Source organism: Macadamia integrifolia, chromosome 11, assembly GCF_013358625.1.
Source record: "Macadamia integrifolia cultivar HAES 741 chromosome 11, SCU_Mint_v3, whole genome shotgun sequence".
Taxonomy (NCBI): Eukaryota; Viridiplantae; Streptophyta; class Magnoliopsida; order Proteales; family Proteaceae; genus Macadamia; species Macadamia integrifolia.
This window is the reverse complement of record NC_056567.1, coordinates 22,942,490-22,961,196: the sequence shown is the minus strand read 5'-3', so window position 1 is coordinate 22,961,196 and position 18,707 is coordinate 22,942,490. Positions and strand designations below refer to the sequence as shown.

Genomic DNA, 18,707 nt, shown 5'->3' with positions numbered 1-18,707 from the left:
GCAACATAGGCCATGGTTTTAGTAATCAATATCGTATCAATTGATCTGTATCAATATTTGGGTATTGGCAAAGGGCCGATATCAATTCCAAGTCTAGCAGATCTTGTGTTGGGAGTTGATATCAAATTAAGGGTAAAAATATACAAATAAAATAAAATTTTAATGAAAATAAGGCTAAAAGTAAAATTGATTGATCCAAATCGATCTGCATTAAGATTGACCAAGAATGATACTAATACCGATCACAATATCAATTACTAAATCCATAACATAGTATAAAAAACTGTTATAATAGATCAATCCGTCCAACCACAATCAGTATACAAACCAGAAACAAACCATTTTTCAACGCAAAAAGAAAATCCACTAATTTTCCTTTGAAGGCCGAGTTTAGCATGATTTTATGCTACGGCATTTGGGCCCAAATTTCATTGAGTTAGGTCCATCCTCCTCTATTCAGTTTTTAATTTAGTTGTTGAATTTTTAACCAAAATGAACCCTATCATAGATGACTAATTGGATAAAAAATGGTTGAAAAAAATTTATAATTTGATTAATTCCCTATAGATATTTCGAAAGCAAAACAATTTCTAACATATTTGGTACCTTGTCATAGTATCGGCATTCCATGAGGTCATGGGTTAGACTCTTCTATTTTCACCATGGATTGAGGAATCAGTATCAAATTAGCTATATCAATCAATTTGTATCAATATCTTTTTTTTTTTTGTAACGAATTTGTATCAATATCGGCTTCTATTGTTATCGATTCCTAATCAATTATGTAGCAGCGTATCGTGATGAACCAAAGATGAAAAGGTTAAAAATCTATTTTTAAAGAAAAACAATGTCAAATTTGTCTAATACAAGTCAATCAGGATTAATACCGATACCCTTTTTTTTTTTCTTTTCTTTTTGTAGGAAAGGATTGATATTGATACCAATTACCAAATCCATGCTTTCTTGTATTTTTTTTTTTTAATGAAAACCAAAAAACATTTAATTAAACAAAAAACATTCAATATTGTGGTTGAGAGTGATGAACTTTCGCCAAGGTCACTCACTTTTTTGTTTTTTGGGATGGAAAAGCTCATTCACTTGTGGGTAGATACATATTACTTGTCTTTCTTCACAATACATATAGATTCAAAAAGTTTGCATAGGTTTTCTGTCAAACAAAAGAACAAAAGAGAAAATTACAGTAACCTTCCCTAAAGATTCTGACAATACCACAACACCTCCATTCAAGAAAAGTATTGCAATTGTCTCATTTTCAGGCTAAGAGTGTTTACTGACAATAACTTGAAACATGAAAATACCATTTTAACCTTACCTGTATCTTTCCTTATAACCCAGTTCTATTGCAGTGAGATTTTGGTGGTTCAGATGAAGGACGGCTCATCAATGGCATTGTCCTCCCAATCTTGGCTAAATAGGAAGGGGAAGAGAATCTTTCGTCTTCAACTTCTCTTTACTAAACCGTATTCATCTATGATATTACTTTTGGGATTGAGTTTTTCTCCACCCACAGTGAAGGTGAACCCTTTTATCACAAATGATTGATATTGTAGGATCAGTGTCATTATTAAGGCGTTGGTATTTTCTATAGCATCCAATTGGGGGCGAAAATTGATGCCGGTTAGATTATGGGTGAATCTTTTCTTTGCAAGAGGAAAACTTTTCCTTCCTTCTCCATCATCTTTCTCATATTTGATTTTTCCCGGCTCGTCTCAGAGTATATTTCTGGTATACTTTCATCTCTAATTTCACTTTGAAGTATATATTTTTGCCCTTTTTTAAAAAAAAATTACCTTAAAATTTGTCTAGCCTCTGCAACATTCTGATGATGGCACACACAAGTGTCTCCAATAACCAAAGAGATAGAACCTAAAAGTAAAAACACTGCAATTGGCAATCATGGGAGTCGTTACTAAGAGATATTGATTGCATCTGCAATTGACCACAAACAATCCATTGCCTTAGATGTCTTCTTCCTTTGTCTCTATTGGGAGAAGACACAACAAAAACTGGAAAAGAAAAAAGTCTACAACTTTTCACATCAAAAGAATTACTTGCTCCTTTTGCTTTAGGGTTGTCGTTTGATTCTTTCTTCAACTTTCAGTTAAAAAAAAAAAAACCCTAATGTTAGAAATCGCAACTTGAAGGGAGTTTATGAGTACATCAAATCTCAAAGGAGAAGGTGAGATTGAAAACAACAAGAAATCACCACTTGAAGGGGGTTTATGAGTTCTTTGTCGTACTGAGTTGGGGGTGACTATAAGAACTTCAGAGTAGGTCATTTCTTCGAACCAAGTTGCAGGTTTCACCATGAATCAAATAACTGATCATTCTTCGAACCAAGTTGCAGAGCTGTCATTCTTCGGTGAAGGGAGCAGCAAGAGGTATCACAATTCAGGAAAGTAATGGAGAGAAGGGTAAGTTTGTAAGTTTACCACTTATAAGGATAATTTGGCCATTTTGAAATTATCAAACTAAAGACGTCACTAGCATAGTGGACTAATATACACTATTTTTCTCAAATGGGGGTGCCGTGATATTGTTAGAATTTCCAGGGGAGGTCAATGTAATTCCCTCAAAAAAAAAAATTCATAAGTTCCAAAATATCATCAAATAAGTTATAAATTTTACCCCAAAAAAATTAAATAAGTTATAAATTCTCACATGGCTATCCCTTAATTATTCCATGCATCAACAAATCCACTGCATCTTGAAACTTCATCCATGCCTCTACATATACCAATCCTTATAGTACCTAGCACAACTCTTTCAATTATGATTCCTGAGAGTTCTCTACAAAACCATTATTTACATGTGTCACAAAAAACCAAATAGTAGATACCAATATACAGGCCCATTGCAAACTATCAGATATCATGATGCCCCATTTAATAATTTTTGTTAGCAAAAATGCATTTAAAACGTCATTCCTATTTTTCAGCATTTTAAACACATTTTGCCCAATTCCTCACAATATATATATATATTTATAGTACTGCTGCCTTTAGCATATTTAAAATTTGAAACCCATAAAAAAAATGCCAAGAATATCCTTCACATCACTCAGCAAAAATGATTTCATTAAGAATTGAGATTCCCAATTCAAAATAGATTCCATGTTAATGCCGGTTCCTAAGAATCCTAAGGGAGGTTCAAAATGAACTACAACTGGAATATCATTATTTTCATACATTTCTCATTGAAGAAGTGATATAATAAGAAAAATAAAAACTAAAAAATTCTGTCAACAGTTCACATGTATGCAGTACGACAAAGGAGCATATATTTCGACTTTCATTTAACACGTGTTCAACTAAAATATAACCATATCGAAACAACTACTTACGTTGAAACGGTTTCCTATGCAAAAATTACAATCCCTTTCATTTCACGTTTATCCTTTATCATTATTATTTTTTCTTAAAAAAACCTATAATGGATTTTGAAATATATATGTATTAATATTGGATGTTATAGTTGTTTCAAATATTATATATAAATATTCATGTTATAATTCTTTGATTTATATAAATATAACGATAAAAATGAGAATATATAGAATGGGTGAGTCCAAGGGATTTTTTTTTTTTTCCGGGGTCGAAAGAGGCCTAGGGAGTTAAACTCAAAATCCTAACTTCGGTGGTAAGAATACCCCTTGAAGGTTAATGTTGGCAAAAATTGACGTTGATACAATCTAATGCTTTATAACTAACCTAATTCTAATCCTCACGTGTTACATGCACATAGAGATTAAAAAGAAAAATTAATTATTTTTTTGGGTGACTGGTGTGAGCGAGGGTTGTGGTTGTAGCCTGTAGAAGTAGGCGTGGAGAGGGGGATCTCTCACCATCTTTTGCCACGTGAGGAGTGAGGAGTGAGGAGTGAGGAGTGAGGACTAGTTCTTACATCTGAACTGTGACTTATGACTTCCTTTTATCAGACCACTCATCTGTTGCCGATTATTTTTTTAATATTTTATAAGATAAAAAAGAGAGTAAATTATTTATGATTTATAAGGTTAATAGGATTCTTCAGATAGATGTCGGTAGAGTCAAAGTGTAAAGCCAATGGGACACTGAGTCAAAGCGTGCGTATCTGGGTCCCGGGATATGATGGGACAAAGCGCTGCTAGTGTCTTGCTGTTCCCAATAAAGTTGGAATGAAAAAGAGTTGGAATGGAAATAGAAACTTTTTTTTTCTAGTGTGATAATGCCGAAAGGGACCGAAAACTTAAAAACACTCATAAAATTCATTGGACCAAAATCATACAACCATCATCGAGGAAAGCTCTTTCTTCCATTAAATTAATACATCTCCATGCATGGCGGCTCATGCCATGCGTGCCATGCATGGCGGCTCATGCCATGCGTGGAGGCAGGGTTTTAGAACTCGGGATCGGTGCTGGATCGGTCCCAACCGATATTGATACAGATTGTATCAGTATCGGTTGGTATCAAGCAGAATTACCTTTATTAAAAAAAATGGTAGTTTAGATAATTTCAACCTTATACCTTACCAATAGATTGGCATCGAAATGGTCCTGTATAGGTGATCCTAACTGATTTGCCCTGATTTTTTAAATTATGTTGAAAGAGGTTGCACAGTCTTACTTATACGGCCGATTTGTGATCTCGGTTCATGACTTGATTGGGTTGATGAAATTTGGAAAAACTACTTTGATTACTCACCGTTGGGTTTTCGCTACAATACTATACATTCATTGTTTGAGTATACAAAACTATCCAAATGAGTTATTCTATCTATCCATGTACTTTTCTAGACCTTTGTACCCTTGAATTCCTCCACTCTCCCTTCCTTACCATTACTTACAGCCTAGCCCAACTCCACCTCATTGACTCATCACCGACACTTCCTCTTCTTCTTCTCTACCTTCACCCACCCTTCCCCTACCTCAACCCAGCCCCACCATCCCTAACCCCATGATCATCCACTCTCCCTTTTCTTCAACCAAACTCACCCACCCATCCCTACAACCCTCATCCATTCTAAGTTGCAAGCACATTGTCGAATTTTCAAAGAGAGGGAGAGAAAGAGAGAGAGAGTGTGTATTAGAACAAAGCTAAATTTACTTAGGACAAAGTTCATATGCATTTGTTATCCCGATGATGTAGCGACATACCAAAAAGAGACATCCATCAATGAGTTCATGAAGGTCCGCATTACTTGTTCCATAATCTTTGATCCTCAGTAGAGAGTTGATTATTTCCTTTTTGAATCAATATCCCTGTGTTTCATCCTATATCTGCCAGTCTTTGCAACCTCTTGCATCAAACACCTCTACACCATCCCAAGTGTTGTAACCCGAGAGTCACTAAGAGGGAGGGGGTTGAACCAGTGAGTCGAATTCCGATCCCTAAAAACTTGTCTGATAACTGATCAAGCAAACCCTGAGACATCTATCCATGTACCTGTACTTGTCCCTGTCCCTATTTGCACACATTTGTATGCACACTCAGCCTGTTATAGCCACTTCCAAGTGTGCATACTCATTATGTATTTCACGCACTTCAATAGAAAATATAAACAAGCACCCACAACACAGGATTTTTATGAGGTTTGACAAGTTGCCTATATCCCTAGAGTAGTGCCTGTAAATGCTACATACCTATTTGATACACTATTTTTAACTGCACTCACAGTCAAGAGCACCCACACCCAATTTTTTCAAGTTGAAGCTGAGATGACACTTGTAGAATCGATACAATGTATAACACCCATTACATGGGAGCATCCACTCCCAGTGCTTAACATCCACTAAGCACACAATATAGAAATATAGTAAATTGGGCTTATGTCAATGTCCTATAGTCAAGCGCCACCTAGCATATACATCCACATGTACAACTACCTAGTATATGCTTACAGTTCATCCACAACTAACCTAGCATTTATACAATTCATCCACAACTAACCTAACACACATACATATCATCATACATGCATATAATATAAATCCAAGATTAAGGAATCTCACAATTGGTTGCCTAGAATGACTGAAAACTTGCACTGACAAGTTTGGTGCTCACGCCTTCTCTCCCCATTAGCTTCTTGCTCTTTAAAGCCATAACAAGCAAACCCTTCCTTGCTTTCTTCTCTTCTCTTTGGTTTTGAGTTAATGCATCATCAACACACTTCAACCATCTCTTCTACCTCCTTTAATGAACTAAGAACAACTATCATCAAACATTCATGCTCATTCAAAGACCAAACAAAGGGGGGAGCTTCTCTTGCTTAAACAGTAACTTTTATTCCCTTAAAAATATTTTATTTTTCTTGCTTCCATGAGATAGAGCTCAAAAAAATGAAGAAGTTACAATTTGAATTGACAGATTTGGCCTTAAGATTAGAAAGTTATGACTATTTGAAGTTGGAGCAAAGAAATAGCCTGAAATAGAATCTTCGGAGCTTAAGCGTGGCTACGTTGGAGGCGCGCACAACAACGGTGTAGGTCTAGCCGTAGATCAAGAATCAACATCATCTTGTAATATGAGCCATTGGATTTAAATAACGGATAAGAAAACCATGGCCATTCAATGAGAATTTCGATGACATCAACGTGATGCAGGCATTGACATCATCAGACTTGTTGTCACTCATCGATTGGATGAATCAGTTAAAAGTTCAACTGGCTATCGGCTAGCTCTCATAAAGGCTGAAACGGCTTATAGCCATAAGATCAAATTCAGCTAGATCTGATTCCATCATATCTCTTGAGATCCTTAAGATGGGGATCTATATTATAATGCGCATGCACAAGAGCCATACACGATCAAGACTAGATCTAATAAAGTGCCACGCCACTACACTTGATACATTCGACCAATGAGAAGCCTCGCGCAAGCATCTCCTGATACATGGTGTCAGCGCAATCTTGCACGAATCATTAGAGAATCTGATATACGTGGCTCAATCTAAGCCGTGCATTAAGGATCTCTTTGATTAATTTATATATACACATAAGCCCTTGCCTTCATATTTCCAGTGCTAAACACCCCCATAGCCTCAACTCTTGAAAATTTCACAAAAACCCCTGAAATTTAAAATTTAAATTTTGGAAAATCCTCCCAACACCGAGAGCTACTAGGATTTTTCGGTTTGGTATTTCAAACCGGCTCCGCGAAAACCTTCATAACTGTCTCAAGCAAACTTCAATTGAGCTTAAACAAAAAGAGTTAGAACCACGACTCGATATCTAAAACTTTCTAGAAGACCCGATCATCTGACTCGACCATGTAAAAAGACCAAAATGCCTATAAACATTTTCGATGTCGCAACTTCCTCATACAGAATCGAAACGAGACGAAATCTAAGGCGTTGGAAAGAGTGGATTTTTTTGTATCGTTACATGGAGAAATTTTCTTCCAAAAATTTTTTCTTGAATGTCGAAACTGCCCCCGACTGCCATAAAATCCATCTTTTGACTATGGATGCCATAAATTCTTCATACAGTATCGAAATGCGACGAAATCAGAAGCATTGGACTTGATAAATTACAATATGACTTTTTCACAAAGAAATGATCTTCCAAAATTGTTATTTTTACTACCGAAAATGCCCTTCAACATAAATATGTCAATTTTTCCAGTTTTAACCTAGAAAATCGTACCATCTACCATGGATGCATCAATCCACTCAATGCATAGCATGCGGATCTGTTACCTTATCGATGACATTGAATGCTACCACATCATCATTTTCGGCCATGTCATCACCGCGCGTGGCCGGGTTGCCAACACGGACAACCATAAAACAACACCAAGAACAAAGAGGCACACACCTCTACAACATGCAAGTATCAGGGGGTACATAGTGGGGCAGGAGGGTAGCGGAAGAGAGAGTGAGAGAAAGAGCAAGAGCAAGAGCAAGAGCAAGAGTAGGAGAGGGAGGAGTGGTGATTATAGTGGTTTGGTGGGTTGGTGTGGGTTGCATCACGGTAGGCAAGCAATGGATGGGGGTTTTGGGGTGAGGCAATGGGGGTAGGCTATGGGGAATGGCAAGGGTGGGTTGCAGGGGCAACATTATAGGGGGTGTGTAACAATGGTCTCCCAAGTAAGTGTACGGAGAATAGGGGCAGGGAGTGGATCGGGGCGTGACATGAGAGGGGTCACCATAGATCACTTTTCTTGTAATGTACTGATAATAATTAAGGGAAAACGAACAATACACAATATTGTTGAGTACACCCAAACACATGCCCTGGGTCCAGTTCCCTATGTGTCTGGGCTTACGCAATTCTATTGGGTAGCATTCTTTCTCCTTGATAATTTAGGAGAAAAGAACCCTATCAGCCTAGTGTTTCATATGCTCGGACATAGCTGTGTGTGAAAAGACCCAATTGCTCCCTATGTGTATTGGGTATTTTCAAACCTCCAAGGTTTGAGAACTCAATATCAGAACATTTGTTTCGAGCCTTGCTTGTTGAAACTTCGCCTGAAGCATGTACTTGAGTTCGAGTCTCTTCCCACACAATTGGTTACTAGTCGAGGGTTATATCACCTAGACTTGTTTCATCCTAGAATCCACACATTTTAACCCAAAGGGTTAGTGCAGTTGGCTTGGAGGGGACATGGTACCCCACCTCCAGAAGTGAGGTCTATTGATCAAACCTTCACCGTTGCACCTAACTTCTTGGGGCCACCGCACGAGAGTTTCCATCTCAGACTGACCTATTCCTGTGTAAGTGGTAACAAAGTGACCTCAAGGACAGTGACCACAGGGATTAGTCGGGTCAGATCCGGACACCCTGTGTATTAAAAAAAAAAAACTCAATATCCGAAATGAGATTGGTCAAGGTCGATTCAGATCTCAATCCATATCGTCCTAGGATTGGACAAAAGTACCTCTATTTTGAATTTAAAAACCATTTTTTTATTGTTTTACCCTTCATTTTTGTCAACCTATCGATATGGTATCTAGCCAAGAGTTAGATCGATCAAGGATTAGATCCGATTCCTAAAGCCATGCACCTAGCTGTGTCTTGTCATGGGAACGCTAGCCTGGCATGGTTCCCTTGCCCTAATAATCATTTCCTTATCTGAAAGTCCATTATAAAGCTACTTTTGGGGGTGTTAATTTATAACACTACTAGTAATCCTTGTGAGAAATTATTTTTACTTGGAAAATAAAGTTTAGGGTAATTTACAGCACCACCCTTGGAGAATGCCACAATTATAAAAACACCCCCTCTGTTTCACCAAATTAGACTTAGACCCTCTATCGTTAATCCCTGTTAAGGAATATACCTTATATACTAATGTCAATTGCTAATTTTTTTTAAATACCACTCACGCCCTTATTAAATGTGTACTAAACTACCTCGTGGACGTCTAGCAAGAGGTCCAGCGAGGCTTCATAGAGGTTAAGAATCTTGAAGAGCTTTTTCAGTTATCGCGACTGATGTTGATAGCCTCGGCGAAGTTAAAGACTTGAATGGTGAAACCCTTGATAGTTTTTATAAAGCAGGTGGCGGCCGTAGCATCAGAGCCGAGACCCTCTGCTTGTAGAGGAGTTTCTCATGGCAAAGAGGATACGAACTCAGACCTTTGTTGTCACACCCCGTTCACACTGAACCGAGCCAATGACCGAGTTAACACCGGTTAACCCAAACCTACCAGGATCATCTGATACTGTATTCCACCACAGCATACACACAACTAATAAAAACTTATCAGATCAGCGGAAGACTAGGTTTACCTGTGAATATTCCCATAATACTTGATACCCGAATTGTGATACAATAGTTATATACATGTGGGTCCGAAGGCATGATATTTACACGATAAAAGTACAATTCATATATCAAGTATGTAAAGGAAACCATCAAAATAATAAGAGTACACAGCTTAGCTCGGTATCAAGACTAGAGCTCAGCTCGGCATCAAGGTTTGAGCCCAGCTCGGCATCACATGGTAGGGCTCAGCTCGGCCTCAAAAGTGGAGCTCAGCTCAGCATCAGAACTGCGGTCCCACAGCACAACTCTCGCACGGGCAGTCAGTGCCGTGCTCTAACTCCTCAGGGGGCCCACCAGTCCTCCTCGGGGAACTCGACTGTGGGACCCACCCCGTGCTCTTCAGATGTATGACCTGCAAAATCATCTAAAAAGGGGTGCACACGTGGGATGAGCTCACTAGCTCAGTAAGTGGCAAGATGGACCACATAGCAGTCCACACATCAAAATACAATCATATGCACTACATGCCATGCATTACATTTTAAATCACATCCACTTAAGCAACATTACTAAGTCTTCGGTTTAGTGCTACTACAGCACAGTGCGCGTATACCCTGGGTATGAGCCGCGAACTCCATCCCGCGATACACCCATAGGGCTGTCGGAGAAGGCCCACTGTGAGTACTCAGAAAAGTAAAAACATGCCGACCACCGGCTCTCAACAAAAAAGTAAATGACTGAAATTAAAGGTGCTGACTCCAGCAATTTAAAAGCAGTACGATTGGCCCTCTTGAATATACCATCGGGGTTGCCGACTGTCCTAATGACCCGCCAGGTGTTATGTCTAACCGCCACAGTGACCCGACAACCGCGACCACTGCTTCCCCCTAAATGATAACCCAGCACCTTAACCCCTGTTGGGAAGGGTCGTAGCACGGGATGGTGAAAATCCTAATACCGCATGCTCCTATATGACAATAGTACGATTGCATAGTGCCAGTGCGTCCCATACCACGGGCCACCCATGCACTCGTTTCCAAGCCGACTACGGCATCTAGTCTATCAATGCATCATGCACCATGATGTCCACATTCATCACATAAGCATATCATCATTTGGATTTGAGAATATAAACACAACACACATAGCACAACATATGAGGATGACTAAGCTACATAGCATTTTCATGATGGCATGACTAGACTAGATACAATTAAATGAATGCCAAACAATGCCTTGAAACAAGGCCAAACGTCCTCTCCCCACTTACCTGTAGTGTACAAGGATTCCTATTCGGTACGGGTGAGAACCGGTGCGAAACGTGTAGGATTTGGTGAACCTAACATGATTGAGCGGGGTTAGTACTTCACCATTTTAGGATCAAAATTAACGAGATCCGATGACAAAATCATGTTTAGAACGTTAAAATAAGGTCGCACGTCCGATTTGGGTCCAATCGGACGTAAGATTCACATTCGAGGCCTCTCAAGTGGGTCAGACAGGTAGGCTGTCTGGCCCACCGATTTGGCCCATCGGTTTGGACCGGCGGGTAGGCTGGCCCACTGGTTGGCCTGCCGGTCTGGTCCGCCGGTTGTGCCCGAAGGCCCTGACCTCTCAGGCGGGTGCCCACAGGCGGGCCAGATGGCCCACCGGTTTGGCCCACCGGTCTTGGCGGGAAACCTGTTGTTTCTTCCCAACTTCCTCCATTCTTTGGAGATTCAAATGGGGGCTTTTCCCAACCCATTCTTCACACTTTCAAAGTCTTATAGGATGGTTCTAACCTAGATCTAGGTTAGATCAAGTGATGAGAAACCATCTTACCTTCTTTGCTCAAGAACACCTTCAAACCCTCAAAATCACTTCAAACCCACAATGCTTCTCCAACCTTGTCAATACCTCTTCAAATCTTTCAAGATCAACACATAAATCATCTATTAAACCTTAGATTCATCATTTCAAAGGGGATTTACAAGATCTCAAGAAACCCTACTCGAATCAAGGGTTTAAGCTTGGGTATGGTGAATGTTTAAGGAATCCCACTTTGCTTACCTCTAAATGTAGATCTAGTGTTGAAGATCACTCTTCCGGCGCCGGAATGGAAAGATCAAGCTTCGGCGCCGCCGAAATCCCTCTTCTTCTCTTCCTTCTCTTCTCTTCTTCTTTCCTTTCCTTTCTCTCTCCTCTTTACTATCCTCACCAACGTACGGATGTCATAAATGAAAAAGAAAATAAAATCATAAATGCTATATATATACTTCTTAAATAACTAAATAGTGCACATGGATGGGTCACTCAGGTGGGTGGGTGCGCCCACCTGTCCGCCCACCTGAGGGTCAAAACTTGGAATTTTGACAGAGTTCGGGCCCGACGCGAACCCCACCCTGGCATACGATGTAGTATATGTATATACTTTTAATATACGACTACAATACCTGCTTTATCCGTACATGGCCTTATGGTAGGTGCATGTACACGGCTTGGACACTCCCGTCTCTTCTGGCATTGGCTCGGACTTGTCGGGCCAGCCGGTGTTTAAGGTCACCCTTGTCATCATAGCCCATAAGGAGCCCGCTCTAACTCTCTCTGGTTCGAGTCCTGCATAGTTAAACCGGTTCAATCGTGTAATCAAATCGGGTTTAAGAAGTAGGGTATTACATTTGTAGCTCGTATCCAGTACCTAATCTTGGTCTCGAGGGTATCTCAATCCAGCCTTTGGAATTTGCTGATGCTAAGCTTCTCGATGCCAAGGCGGCGAAAGCTGGCGTAAACGGTGGATTTGCGGACACTCCCATAGACCTGAATGCACTCATGCAAATACCCAGCAGTGATCATCCTCTCATCGATGCTACGTAGATCGTAGATGGCTTCGTGGACTTCCATTATTTCAGGGTACATTCATATTGGAAAACCCTTGGAATCTCTTGAAATATTTTTGAAAATGTCTGAACTTGGAGTCGAACCCAATGGGTTCACCCTTTTGGCTGCAATTAAGGCATGTTCTGAGCTTGGTGCTCTAAAGCTTGGTAGGTACTTTCACGGGATGGTTCTAGGATGTGGGTTTGGTTCGAATATCGTAATAGCCAGCACTCTTATAGATATGTTTGGGAGAACCTAGTTTAAGAGATGCTGCAACGGGATGCCATTTGTTGGACTTCGGTTATTTCGGCATGTACACGGAATGATTGCTTTGGGGAAGCTTTAGGTTTATTTTACTTAATACAGAGGAAGTATGGATTGTTTGCTGACGGGTTTACATTTGGGAATATTTTAATAGCATGTACTAATCTGGAATGGATGAAACAATGTAAAGAGGTTCATGCTAAGGTACATATAGCCGGGATTTGTGGCAATGTTGTTGTTGAAAGCAATGTTGTAGATATATATGGAAAATGTGGTTTGCTTCAGGAATCTCGTCAGGTTTTTGATCGGATGGCGAATTCAATATCTTGGTGTGCAATGCTAGGTGGTTTCTGTCAAAATGGTGACTTCAAATCTGTTATTGAGCTTTTTAGGACGTGAAGAAGCAGGATGACCTCTACAATTTTGGGACTATTCTTTGTGCTTGTGCAGGTTTAGCCGTTGTGCGACTTGGGAAAGAGGTACACTACCAGTATCTGAGGAGAGAAGGTTAGAGAGATGTTGTGGCATCAACTTTAATTGATTATAGATAGCTTCAAATTCCTTGGAGATGCTCTCAAGCGATTCCATAGCAATCACTGGACAAAGGATAGAGAGAGAGGGGAAAGGAGTGAATAAGGTATAATGGTCATTTTAACTCCTCATTGTTAAGTGACTGACAGTAGGGGATCTGAGTATAATTTGGTGAAACAGAGGGGGTGTTCTCATAATTGTGGCATTCTCTAGGCGCTGTAAATTACCCTAAAGTTTAAGTCATATATAAGAAAATGTAACCACTCAATGAAGATGAAGGGACTGAAATTCTCGCTTAATCTATTTTGGAGCTTCATAATTTTTTTTTTTTAATGTAGTTTATGCAATAGTAGGCGGGTCTAAATTTGCTTTTGATTAATTTATCCAGTTTGTTGACAGAGAGGGAGAGAATTGAAGGAAGGCTATTGGGCAATTTCCCAATGTCACCTGAAATCCTTCATTCTCGCTTTTATTAGGGAAACTCCTCGAGACAGGTATATATATATTTGATAGATAAATGCATTTTATTCGGAGAAAAAGAAATAAAATACAAATAAAAACATGTCACTCTCTGCATGGTTTCAAGTATTAATATGTGTATCTTATCAGTATTGGTTGAGATTGATACCTATATTTAATAGATCCGAATCTATTAACTGTATCATTTCAAGAATAAAAAAAATAATAAAAAATAATTTAATAAAAATGCAATGACAAAAGTGATCAGTATAACGGTACCTAAATCCATGTTCTCTACTCTGTTCTGAGTCTTCTGACTTCAACCCTATATTGCATGGAGTGTTTCTTCCTACGCAATAGTTGGTCTTCGGTGCTGTTAATTCTCTTATGGATGCCAGTTCAATGAATGAATGCCCTACTATTGGCTACAATCAATGCATTGCACGAGGCTCAAAAGTAGTATACAACAGTAAGGTTAATAGTCTTTTTTTTTTCCTTTGGTGTTGTTACATTTTGATTTACGAAGAAGAGACTGAAATTCTCGCTTAATTTATGGAGTTTGTTGAGAGAGAGAGAGAGAGAGAGAGAGAGAGAGAGAGAGAGAGAGAGAGAGAGGGAGGGAGGAAGGAGGGTTGTTGGGAAATTTCTCAATGTCCCCTAAAATCACATTTCCCTGTGCAGGGCATCGCCACTTGGAAAATTGGGGGTTTAATGCAGAGTTTCAAACTCTACCACAAGAATAAAGAACAAAGAAGATGATTAAGGGAAGGGGCAGGATTAAAAGGGTGGCTCACAGGTGGTGCATGGTTACAAAAGAAGAAGAAGAGAAAATAAGGGGCGGAAGGATCACCTACTTCTCTCTCGAGCATTAAGAGGATTTATTTTTATTATATCATAGCACATTATAGAAAGATTAAGAAGTTCTCTCTTACCTTCGGGTCTTTAATATTGAATTGATTTACTATAGTGTTGTTCACATGTTTTAGCTATAAAATTAGTCAAAATACATTGAATCCATAAAAGCTTGTCATTTACTTTTTGGAGTTATTAAGTTCTTTTGGATAGCACTTACTCTGATACCAATTATAGAAACATAACCCAAGAGGAAGGAATTGGGTAATGCAGAGTAACAACCTAACTTCAAAATTTATTTTGAATCTCTTCTCACTCTGCTATCTCAAATCTCCAAATAAATGTTAGTAATATCACAAATAAACAATAGAGGAAAAACAAAAAAAAGGAAAAAAATAAAAAAATGAGAGACAACACATACAAGATTTATAGTAGTCTACATGACCTCAACATTGTCCTACGTCCACTCCCAAACCCCTCACCGATATGGAATTCCTAATTTTCTTTAAAGGTAAAAGATAGATCCCAACATACAGATTTGAGTCTCAATACCCTAGATCAACAATCTTCGTATGAGGGAGCAGCACCCAACAATTTCCTTTTAAAGACAAGAGCAACACTTCACAAGTGCCCTAATACCCTTTGTCAGTTAAGAAGGGGCTCACATGAAAAGTATTGAAGTAGTGAAAGAAATAAAGGGTTGGAGACCCTCTCACAATCTCACTTTCTTAACCTAAATTAGTTCAAATGGGGTGATGACATCACCCGCATTGGTAGTTTGTGGCGGTGAGTGATTTACTCACATTTAAAGTAGGGTTCCAAATCCAAATTCAATTATAAATCAAGACGAAGATTTCTTGTCAAATCTTTTTATGCTCTAGCTTTCTCGTGAGGGTGAAAGAGCGAGGAAATAATGAAGAGAATGTGTTCTCTCTCTCTCTCTCTCTCTCTCTCTCTCTCTTGTTCTCCATATTGGGTTGTGGCAAAACAACGTTCTCTCTGTTAAGGGAAGAAAAGAAGGTACTAAGGCTTCTCTGTATTTATCATGATAGGTTTGGAGGTGAGAGTATTGTTATCTTATGAATCCACCATTGTTTGGTGATTTGTTTTGTAACCCAAGAGGGTATTTTTCTATTGATATTTTGGTAGCCTTTATATTATTTTGTGAGGAGATCTTGTAATTCTATTATTTATTATAGTGAAAGTTTTACCTGGATAAGGTCCCATGTTTTTTCCCCTTTCATCTTGGAAGGGCTTTCCATATTCAAATTGGTGTGTTCTTTTGTGGTTTGAGTTGATTTGTTCGGTATGTTATTAGTTTGCATATTTTTTGTTATCATTGTGGATCTCTGTTAAGTTGCACACATTTGTGAAAAATTATTTTCTCCAAACATCCTTCACCAACTCAATCACATAAAGGTGATTCACAATGGTCAAAAGGCCAAAATACAAGCTACCTCTTAATAGGCAGGTTTGTAAGTGTTAGCTCTTGTTATGATCCTCTTGCTTAGAAGCTCTTGCTCAAGGCTGTTTTGATATGTGGGTGTAAGCTATTTCTTCTTCATCCAGTGCTCTTAGTTCATATGGAGTTGCAAGTTTAAGCACAATGGTAATAGAATGATCTCAAGTTAGCCCGACAAAGGTTTTTTTTTTTTTTCCCTTAAGATCATTAGCTTGGAACTCAAGGTTTACTCCTATTTATAGAGCACATTCCAACAATAAAAAAACTAACCGTTATGATTTTGAATACCAGAATTTTTGAATACCAGATGACCATTAAATAGAGCTGATCGACTGGTTGTATGTAGACTTTGAAGAACACCCTCTTGGTAACTGCTGGTTGTTCAAAGACTCCGTTCAAACCACAATCCATTTGACAAAAGGTGCTCTCGGTAATCAATGGATCCAACTCTGATTGACTGCCAGTGTACACATTGGTGGACTTGGACATATTTTCTAGATGACCTCCATGCTATGTCAAGTGAGCCAAAATAAGATCTATTCAAGCTACCAAGAGGATAATTCGATATCCATAATATATGTAATCATTTGGTCCAATTAATTTAGTTAGTCTAGGGTGGGGATGGGGCATTTGGCAGGGAAGATGAGGCAGGGAGTTGGCTGGTGAGGGTAGAGATGGGAACAAGGAGTGGGGTGGGGTTTCAAAAGGAGGAGTGGGGTAGGTTTCAGAGGGAAGAGGGGTGGGGGTTTTAGATAGAGTAGGGTAGGAGTAGAAAGAGGGGACAGGAAGGGTGAGAAGGGTTCAGAAGGAGGAGGGAGTGGGGGTTTCAGAGGGAAAAGCAGGGTAGGGTTTCAAATGGAGGAGTGGGGTGGGATTTGCAAGGTGGATGTGGAGTGGTGCCAAAGCTAAGGGTGAGGGAGATGAGGGGTCCATAGGTGGAGGTGGGGTGGGGGTGGCGGGGCTGAGTCTTTGGGAGATTTTTTTTTTTTTTTTTTTTTTGGTGGCATTTTCAATAAAATATACTTTAAGAAGTTGTAAAGAATCCACACTAAAGGTTCTTCCATTACTAGGTTCAATAATAGAATAAGTACAACTATGTTTGCTGGTAAGGGGAATTAAAGGGAAGGAAAGTGAAATTTTCATACTTAAAGAGAAATATATGCAATCATTACCCATATGACTTTAACATTACCATCAAATCATTCCATATTTGGTTATAAAATTTCACTTTACTCTGCATCCAAAACCCTTTGCTATAATATGTAAAATATAAATTACATGTAAAATATATCATTACTAAATATGGTTAAAAAATTAAGTAGTTTATACAACCACAGGGGGTAATAATTATAAACATTTCTTTTTAAAGTATGAAATTTTCACTTCCCTTCTCTTTAAATTCCCATTGCAACCAAATGAAGCCTACATTTAGTGACATGCCGCTAAATGTGTATTTTTGGTGGCCATAAAATTATCGCCGCCAAAGGAACAACAAAATACTGCCACACTGCATTAGCTGCGCCATATTTAACGACAAATTTCTGACAAGAAAATAAAACCCCCAGGAAAGGCTATAGTGGTAAAAAATTAAGATATTACAGAGCTATCTAGTTCAAAGATTGATGAAGTTACAAAGCAAGGTTCTACGGAAAGAATTGATTGAGAAAAGTAGCAACCAGGAAAATTGACCTACTTTCTTCATAAAATCTACTAGTATCACTGCAAATCTATGCAATAGGTTCACCATAACAAAAATTGGCCTGGTGGGTTCAACCACTTATGGTTTGTAGAACCAGGTTTCAAATCTTCAAGAGGATATATTTTTCTTTAGTGTCAGCTGGTGAGTAGAGCAGCGACTCGAGTGAGAACTAGGCATTGAAAATTTGGCTTAAACTCATTTGTGGAGATAGTATGCTTCAAATTTCCTCAAACTGATTAAATAGAAAACCAGTGCCCATGCAAATTCTTGATGACAGTTCACTGAAGTTACAATTCTTAGCAAAGAACTAGTAACAGATTTCTGAAACAGATGAATTTGGTGAAAGGTTTGAGTGATCTTACGCATTGACCTATGATTCTATGAATACACTCATTATTTTGCCAACTATAAGTTAATCTACCTTACAAGAAGAGGCTTAAGTGATAAACACAGCAGATGCACTGGTCCAACTTGCCTGCTTCAAACATGTTAGCTTTGGAAATAATAACCAAAACTTTCTGGCATCTAGAAAGCTCTTGTGCTGACTTGACTTATTATGGAATTTAGTGATCAAAAGAGAGCCATCACTATGTTGTACAACATCATAAATTGTGAATGACTTCAGAGAGGAAGTTAGCAACACAGAAATATAATGAGGTTTGATCACAGCCATAAATCTCCCATATCTTCTGATAATTCTAGTTGATTTGTAGTGAATGGAATTATTGTTTTTAATGATAAAGTTTTGATCCATGAATATTTGAACCTTCCTTTATAAAGTTCTCCTGAACCATACTATATCATGGTATAATGTTATCCTAGTTTCAATGAATTAAGATCCATGTGGGCATCAAAACACATTTTAAGATTTATGC

General features: G+C 38.7%; 1 pseudogene; it reads left to right on the top strand.

The window, feature by feature from the left end:
* The first annotated feature begins 12,569 nt into the window (after window positions 1-12,569).
* LOC122092999 lies at window positions 12,570-13,380 on the top strand (annotated as a pseudogene).
* The last annotated feature ends 5,327 nt before the right edge of the window (window positions 13,381-18,707 follow it).